The sequence below is a fragment of the Rhipicephalus sanguineus genome, chromosome 4 (assembly GCF_013339695.2).
Source record: "Rhipicephalus sanguineus isolate Rsan-2018 chromosome 4, BIME_Rsan_1.4, whole genome shotgun sequence".
NCBI lineage: Eukaryota > Metazoa > Arthropoda > Arachnida > Ixodida > Ixodidae > Rhipicephalus > Rhipicephalus sanguineus.
In genome coordinates, this window is record NC_051179.1 from 82,565,307 (window position 1) to 82,574,459 (window position 9,153).

At 47.2% G+C, this 9,153-nt stretch overlaps 3 protein-coding genes across 7 annotated transcripts in view; 1 reads left to right on the forward strand and 2 right to left on the reverse strand.

Annotated features, from left to right (window-relative positions):
• The window catches only part of LOC119390336 (cytochrome c oxidase subunit 6A2, mitochondrial), a 673,327-nt gene that overhangs the window by 621,134 nt on the left and 43,040 nt on the right, over positions 1 to 9,153 (forward strand). The gene's annotated exons all lie outside the window — the stretch shown is intronic.
• LOC119390332 (ribosomal protein S6 kinase-related protein) overlaps positions 1 to 9,153 on the reverse strand; it is a 100,662-nt gene that overhangs the window by 50,421 nt on the left and 41,088 nt on the right. The gene's annotated exons all lie outside the window — the stretch shown is intronic.
• Positions 1 to 9,153, reverse strand: part of LOC119390338 (splicing factor ESS-2 homolog) — an 83,931-nt gene that overhangs the window by 3,006 nt on the left and 71,772 nt on the right.

A 9,153-nucleotide genomic window follows, 5' to 3' on the forward strand; every position in this document is an offset into this window, starting at 1 on the left:
GGAATTCGGCTGGGGAATTTCACGAATTCGTATCAGCCGGTTACGTTTACATCAACGCCTCCTAAATTGGTTTACTGTCGGTTTTCAAAAAGCCTGGATCGGATTCGGTTGCAATGTTTGTTAAGTCCAAATACGTCTGATATGCAGGTCTTTGGAGCTTTCAGTACACCTGCTGAATTCCGGTGCTGCTTCGTGGCCTCAATGTGCCTCTTTCTTGTAGCATGTCGCTTTATCGCTGCAAAACCATGCTGTTCGCGGTTAATAGTCTGACTGCAGACAATGCAAAATCCACTGCCATCGCTGCCTTGGCGGCACCAAGATGATTTAGTGTCACCATTTTCGTCCATCTTGTTCAGGATGTCGACATTGAACTTGGTGGAACGACCTGAGGCTCCGAGATGGCGAGATACGAACAATGCGAAAAGCAATTCCCCTCAAAAAACTTGTATCGATACGCTTTTTTCTAGGACGGAACAGTCTTTGTTGATGACCGTTCCACGGCGAACCTAGTTTTCCACGAGTTTTGCTCATCGCGATTGGAGTCGCGTTCTGTGAAAATCCTCAAACAACACGAAGCTGCCACTTAACTGCGCCAGTTCATGGCAGGTGCGAAGCTTGTCCGCCATCTTGCCAGCTTCTCTGTTTGCGATAACCGCGGTTAGGAGACAAAGTGCTGTTATTTCTGCTGCGTAGCTACCCCTAACCGTGGTTAGCCGTAACCGCAGTCAGCTTAACCACGGTTAAGGTTGTCCGTGTGACAGGGGTATAACACTGGTTCGAGTAGCGGAACTTAAAAAAGGGGGCAAAAATAAGACAGGCATGGGCGTCGCTGTACTAACAACTGAAATTTTACTTTTTTTTATGTTGCTGCGGTGGTGCGGTCACACCAGCTTGCGGCGAGCCGCTCCTTCCAAGGTGCATTTTTTTTTGGGGGGGGGGGGGATCACGCCAATTTACAGCAGTCTGGAGAGGGTTATGTCGGCCCCCAAAAGCCTGAGCAAGCCAAACCAGCGCTAAAAGGGCCCCTAAACCACTCAGCGGTCGAAATTTAGTTGAGGTGAGGAAGTTGTGCTCGAGTTTACAACGAACACGTAGCCGTGAGAATTTTTCGAAACGGTGCCGTAATAGCGCAGTTACACGCGTTTGATGATCGAAACGCGACGATCACTTCTTTCCCTGTTTCCTACGCTGCCCTCTTCCAAAACCGCTTTGCCCTCCTCGCTCAGTCAGCTGAGTGCCCCTCCTCATTTCGCGTGGCATACGTCACCGCTAATGCGCTGTTCGAGACAGCGTCTACTTCCGGTTGCCGCGACTCCGACGCTCCAGCTCGCCATAAACTCTGTGTGGTATCTGGGTGCACTGTTCGTTGACTAACCGCTGTTGCTGCCGTGCCGGCCCGTGCCCCTACGAATCGTGCCGGTATGGACGCTGTGTTGCGTGCACGCCTTCAAAGGATCGCCAACGTGATGGACCCGTACGGCGACACGCCGTGCCAGACCACCTCGGCTCGAGATGAGGAGCCGAGCTCGAGTTCATGGAGCTCATCAAACCGCAAGGCATGGATGTGTAATTACGCTAGCGACTTGGCGGTTGCGCTACGGGCCACAGATGTCGATTCGCACGCGGCAACACAACCAAGAACAACAAGGTGCGCGCGAACAGCTGTTTGCAGAGTAACCGGAAGTCGTCGGTTGTCGTTCGGCCAATCACAAGCATCGAAAGTGATAAGGTCATCGAGTTTCACTGGTGATGTCACACATGTCAGTGGCGGGAATGGCGGGGACCAGAAAGGAGAAGCTATTGTTTTTTCGAAATTGTGGCGCGCCCGCAACCTGTAGCGCTGCGGCGTGTGGCATCGGTGATCGCGACGGCATTCTGCACGCGATGCGCTTGTTTACTTGAAATGTTTGGGAAAATGTCGGAGGGGGTTTAGGGGCCCTTTAACGAGCCTACCCATCTATCTGCGTCCGGTCAGGTCCCGCAGAAAGCGCCGGGCAGCGTGCCGTGAAAAATGATGCATGAACCCATTCCTCTCGCGGCATGAAAATTTTGCCGTGCGGCAGCTTTGGAATGTCGCGTTTTGCTGCCGGCGGCGCGCTACGCACGTTAGTTTTGCCGCTAGTGTGCTTATAGTTCGGCGCAGTTTCGGCGCAGAACAGCGAAGATGTAGCAGGATGTAGCAGGTTTCCTGTCTTGGTGCAGTTTGGCGCAGCTATCACATCACTGTCTAAGTACACCAGTGTTTTCACAGCTGCAAGTTTCTAAGAGGGGGCGGTGTAGGAGCCAATGTAGGTTTGTAAATAAAATCATCCAGTGATTGAAGGCGTCGAGGTTGTCGGATGGGGAGGAGAAGGAGGAGGGGGTAAGCCTCCTGTGGACCAGCGCGTGGGAGGGGAGCACACAAGGATGGTGCCCGGAGGGGGGAGGTTCATACACGTGCAGTACAGTGCTATACTCTAGCTGAGGATTTCCAAGAGAATGTTACAGGAGCTAAATACATACAGTGAATAATTCAATATCTCCGGGTTCGACTGTCAATACCACCATCATTATCAGCCTACTTTATGTCCACTGCAAAAAAGGCCTCTCCCACAGATCTCCAATTTACCCTGTCTTGAGCGGACTGACAGCATTTTATGCCTGCGAGGTTCTGAATTTCGTGCCTCCATCTAACTCGCTGCCATACTTGGCTGCGAGTTGGTCTTGGTACCCATTCCATCGCTCTGACTGACCACTGTGTCTGTCCGCATTATACAAGGCCGGGGCAGGTCCACTTCTTTCACTCAACTAGGCATGGGTGAATATTCGAGAGCTTCGAATATTCGAACGAATGTTGCAGTTTTCGTATTCACTTCGACACGAATTCGAAATTTCGAAGTATTCGAAATGGACATATAGACACATATTTGATTGCATGTCGCTCCCCTGAAAGGGTGGTTTCAATGCAGCGTGGGGTTGCTATGCCATGAAACCACCTATCCAGGGAAAATCCACACTGCCGCGAAGCTAGACTTCAAGGTTAAATGTACGCGATCAATTTTTTAAAAGTTTAAAAGCGCGCTGTATGGGCTTATATGCCCTAAGGAGAGCAAATTTTAAAAAGTAACGCAGTTTACAGCTCATAACTTGCACCCTACTGCTATTAAAATTTTGCTGGTATTCAAGGTTGCTTCCACTTCACTTCGAACCAAGAAAATGACATTCACACAAGCTGTGCTCCAATTATTAAAATTATTGTGCCAGTTAGTTGGTTCACGACAAAAGCACAAATTTTTGTTTTATATGTGATGTACACTATTCGAACTATTTGACTGAAAATTATGCGACCAAATTCACTATTTGCTTCAATTTCGCTTCGAACCTCAAATTTAGTATTCGCCCATTCCTACCCTTATTGCCAGCTAGAATATAGGCTACACGTGTTTCTTCTCTGAACCATTACGCTGTCTTCCGATCTCTTAACGTTATGCCTGTCATTTTCCATATTTGTAGAGAAAACAAGAGCCTATAACGGCAAGAGCAGTGAATTGCCTCACCTGAGCAGAGAGGAGCGAGCACGATCGAGGGCCGCATTCTTGCGGGCCGCACTGCGGCGCGCCGCACCATCTGCCAGAGAGTGGGCCAGCCTCTCCCTAGAACGGGGCTCCGGTATCCGGAACTGGGGCCCACCGGGATTTCGTGGCAACGGTGTGTCACTACCGTCCAACAGGAACGGTGTGCCTTCGATCTCACCCCAGGTCAGCAGTGGAGTCTCGTTGACACCTGTAAACGCAAACAAATGCCAGAAAAGAATGAAAAAAAAAAATAATAATGCTCTGTCAAATCAATCTCTGTAGAGTCATCCATGCCAAACGACCCAGCCATTTTGGTGACCATCTGAAATGTATTAAAAAAAAATTATCGTGCTTATTTATTGCATCAAAAACAGTGAAATGCTAGAATATTTCAGAGATAAAAATTTTTTGGTCACATGGGGGCCTTCTGAATTTCACAATGTTGCCTGAGTGACGTTTGTCAGAAAATTTATTCTGAGAGCAATATTTCTCGTTTCAATACCAAATTTGACATGCACATTAAGCAAAGGCGTTTGTGTAACATGTTCAAAGCTCAATAATATTACCGCAATTTTTCTGTCATATGTGCCTCTAGAAATTTAGCCAAAATCTACCATGTTTGCATTTTTTGCCTTGTAATATTGTGCTTTACATGAATATCTGAGTAATGAATACTTATTCAACAGAAGGTATACTTTAATTAAAAATATTCTCGGACCACTATAGTCTGTAAATTTTACGAGAAAAAAATCATGGATTTGAGAGAATTTTCGCTTCGGTCCACATTTAAGACGCAATTTACACCACGTGGTGCTACAATTAAAAATTAGCTTTATACCTCAATCGAAAGCAAATAAATCAATCTTCTTATATGGCAAGTTTTATCATTGCATTTTTTGGTTTTAAGGAACAAAACAATTTTTGATGTTCCCATTGACGACCATCTTCCCATTTATTCACACAGTAGCTTCCTCATTGAAGTTCCCCATTGCCGTCACTGGGAAACTTCATAAACCTGACCGCATGGTTCCCAGCTGTGACGGTAAAAAAAAACCAACGATGTTAGCGAGCTCATTAAGCTATGATGTGTAATGTACCAAAGCAATACAGTGAGCTTGTGGAATTTCAAATGCATCCCTGTATCTCTGGATTTGCTGCGCTTTGGTTCATGTGATGCCTACGCGTGCTGTAGCAGGGAAAGTTATGTGAAGAGGGCGCTTACGCCGTCCCACTGCCTTTTACTTTTACGCCTTGCTGTGACGCTGAAGTCAAGTGCCCTGCCCCCTCCTTCCCTGTTAGATCACACTCCACATGTCTCAACCAATTCACAAGGCATCCACCTTGTCCCCCGTATCATTTGCTAGTCTATCACTCTGGTTGCCTTGAAGGACACACTGGTATCTAAGAATCCCCATATTTCAAAATACGCATTTGCAATACTGAGGCATTGTTAACCTAGGAAGTTAATAATAACTTTATGGGTTTTACGTCCAAAAACCACGATATGATCCCGAAAGGCGCCGTAGTGGAGGGCTCTGGGAATTTCAACCACCCGAGGTTCTTTAACATGCACCTAAATCTAAGCACACAAGCCTCTAGCAATTTCCCTCTATCGAAATGTGGCTGCTGCGGCCACGATTCGATCCCGTGACCTTCGGGTCATCAGTCAAGCACCATGACCACTCAACCATCACAGCGGGTAACCTGGGAAGTTAAATACCAATCATTATTCTGAAGTTCATCATTATTTTGAAGAGGAGATCCACAAGTTATGCAACGCCCGCCTTTTTGCAGACGAAATACACCACATAACTGCACAGATGCCCAGCCAGACAGGGATACAGTGCATTCTACGGGACACTATTTCTGCTCACATACAAGCTGACACAGCCACCCACTCTGGAAGCACCTTTCCGAAGTGATCCCCGGGGTGGTTTCCTCCACCATAAGGAGATTCTCCGCCGCACCACATGAGATTTAATTCCACCATGTGTTTCAAAGCTCCCGAGTGGCCTTACCCGCCAGAAGGAGGTAGTGCTGAGGAGACTTCGTGTGGGGGCGGCACTTACTCCAGCAGTCACATATACCCGGCCACAACATCTCCATGGACCATTTGGGGATACTGTACAACTGAAGCGTCTGCGGCTACCGTCAAGCACTTGCTATGGACATGCCATGGCCTGAACCAGATACGACGATGCTACGTGAAAACAGCGGGTCTTCATCCGTCGAGACCACCAGACTATGATTTGAGGTTCTATGAACCCGACCATGGAGAACTGTTGATGTTGCAGATACCGGCCTCCATTCATATATTTAACTCTGTACGCCTTTGGGCAAACTTTCAAATTTAAAAAAAAAGAAAACTACAAACAGCCAGTGTGGGACTTAAAAGCTTCGCAATAACGAGGTTTCACTGTGGTTACCGCTGTGGTAATCGGCGGAAGCTATCCCATGGACTTCCAGGCGACGGACTACCCTCTGTAACAGCAAAACCTGTTGCTTGTTGCCGTCGCTTGAAAATCACATACATGTGATTGAGCCTTAATCTATGACAGCATAAGCACTGATGTTGCACCCCAAAACAGACACTCACCTGGAGCGGGCGATGGTGTGGCGACAAAACCAAAGCCGCCCACCTTGGGCGAAGTCGTCCCCGGCTGGAGTTCCCGGCCGTCCACACCCAGCTTCCCTTCGAGGGCCTTGGCCTGGGCATTGGCAGCCTGGGCGAGAGCTTCCTTGTTGGCGTTCTCATCAAAGGGCGACTGCTCGAGACGTGTGTGGCAGTGCACGATGGTCCGGCCCGGGCCACGCTCCCCGCTTCTCATCCTCTGTCAGTGCTGCTCCTGTTTTGCATTCAGACAGGACTATTGTAAGCCTCCCTTGCACTCCTTTTCACATTTATCATTCCGTCTATCAGCGACATTTTTATTCAGTTCTCATATAGGTGATTACCATTTCTGTACTTAGCATTTGTTTTCAGTTACCGTAATTACGCGATTCTACCGCACCCTCGATTGTAACGCGCACCAGTTTTCCGCGACCAAAAAAAAAAAAAAGAGTAATACATCGATTGTAACGCGCACCCATTTTTCGTGAGAGAAAAGAACAAAAAAAGTCTGTAGGAGTCAAACTTCGCACATTCAGAAGAACAAGTACTTGGGTTTTAAAGGAGTAAAGTTTCAAAAAAGTAAAACACAAAGTCAGAAAGCGGGCCTTGCCGCTAAAACTGTCACCACTATGGCGGCGATACGAGTCGCGTAATGGATCAGTCCTCGTCGCTGTCGGACAACTCCTTGTCGCTGTCAACGCTCTTCGATTTCGGGAAACCGGCCCTGCTTTGGTCCACTGAAACCTTTTTGTGAAGCTTTGCTGTAAAAAATCTTCTGCTTATGTTTGCGCCAGTCTCGCACGCACGTTTCGGGAACCCCGAACGACCGCGATGCGGCCCGATTTCCGTCCGTCTCTGCACATGTAATAACTATTCTTTTAAATGCGGCATCGTGGAGCACTCGTCGAGTATTTGGAGTCGGCACTTCCATGCCGTCGATGCGAACGCAGAACGAGATGACAATCCTCAGCACACGAGAAATGGCCAAGTCGCATAGGAGGCGGCCATTTTGAAACGCCGATGGCAATATGATAACCGAGCTTTTTTTTTCGGTACTCGATTCTAACGCGCATGCGATTTTTGGACTCGTTCTACCGGAAAAAAGGTGCGCGTTAGATTCGAGTAAATACGGTATTTCTGTTCAAGGCTGCCCCCTCTGCCATCATGTCTTATGCCTGTAACGCATGGTTATGTAATTAAGCAGGGAAAGAAAACGCAGTGTCTCAAAGAAGGGATTAACAGCGCAAACATGGAACGAAGAAAAGAAAGCACAAGGACTGGCACTGTTTCTTACTTTATCCTGTGTTTGCACTGCTAATCCCTTCTTTGAGACATGTACCAACTTGCCCACCTATCGTTGCATGTTCAGCTCATAAAACACAGTACACAAGCAAGATAGAGAGACACAAAACTGACTTCCAATCCAGTGATATGCCTGTGTGCCTTCCTTGCCTGCCAAATGTGCAGTTTAAGCTGAAGGAAAGTGCCTGCATTCGGCATTGAAGCTTTGTCTCCTGGCAGCGTGGTAAAAGGAAAGATTCTAATCTTCCTCTACCAAAGTCATTTGAAAGATTGTTTCTGTGTAATGCTCCTTAGACCAGTTCCCTACAACTTCTAGTATATAACCAAAATTTGTAATATTTGTACGTAATGGTGCCTGGTAAGGGGCCCTTTGAGAATAATATGTGCCAATGCAATCAACAACTGACCTGGCGGTATGTACATGAGTGAGTTTTTGTTGGTGTAACGCCAAGTGATGGGAGCCTTGCTACTCCCTTCACTCATGTCTTGTTGCTCGGCAGCGGATGGAGGTCCTTTCAATGCCAGCTTTGGTGCCGGTCCCTCCAGCATGGCATCCAGCGGTGCCCCCTCTGCCTTCTCGTCGCGGTACATCCAGGCATGCTTCTCGCGATGCCGCCGCTCAGCCTCGGCGACCATCACTTCAAACGAGGCATTGTCCTCGCTGGTGTGTTTGTGCAGAAATCTGTCCAGCGAAAGCTGGCTGCTCTGCGCCGAGACCCCTTCGGCATCTTGTTGACCATCCGGTGCAAGCCCTGTCATGAACGATAGTAAATAACAAATTCAGAGCCCTTCCACTACTGTGAAGGATGTTTTGCACGACCTCCTGTTATGGCTTCGTTGTAAGAGGAGATCAGGCAAAACATAAGAGGTTCAGGCTATGAAACACACATACAGTGAAAGTGGGAAAGGGGCAGGGAAGACTCAGCCTAACAAAAGCAGTCTTCATCTGCATTTGTTCTCTATGCATTCAAGATTTCCTTTATTAAAGAGGGCACTGATAAAATTACCTTTATAAAATACCGAACAAACCAATCTTAGCTCAACAGGAGGTTTGGCAAGGCAGAAAGGAGACAAAAATGAATGACAGGTGACATCATAAACTTGAAGTTCCCGTACCAGCTCGTAGTGACCACGCATTTTGATGGCACGTGCTCGGGCCTAGTCAATAATATCAGCAAAGATCGCCTAAATTGTACTCTAAAGGAGCCAGAACCTTAGCTTATAGTTTTGAACGTTTACAGTCAAATAGCCCATAGCCAAGAGAAATCAGTGACAACATACTAAGTTTCCAGTGCAAATGTGAGAAAAAAGCCTCTTTTTGTAATCTAGACTTTACTGTGAAATCAATGAAGACTGAGTTTTCAGAAAATACTTGACAGTCTGAACTAAATGTTTCTCTCTGCAGTTTCTTCAACTGCTGAAATAGCTCCACTTATTGGGCAGCAGTATCTTTTTAGGGACATTCGTAAACTGCTCGCAGTGGATGCCGTTCATACCTGAAGTGCTTTGATTGTCAGTGGCACGACCGGATTCCGAAGGGGCTGGTGTGACGCTGGGCTCCAGAGATGGAGTCTCGAATGTCGACGGTGTTTGTACTGGAAAAAAAAAGTAAGAAATTTGTTCAAGGCAAGGTAAAGTATGCAATAAACAAGCAGCAAAGAATAAGTGAAAACGTTTAGCATAACA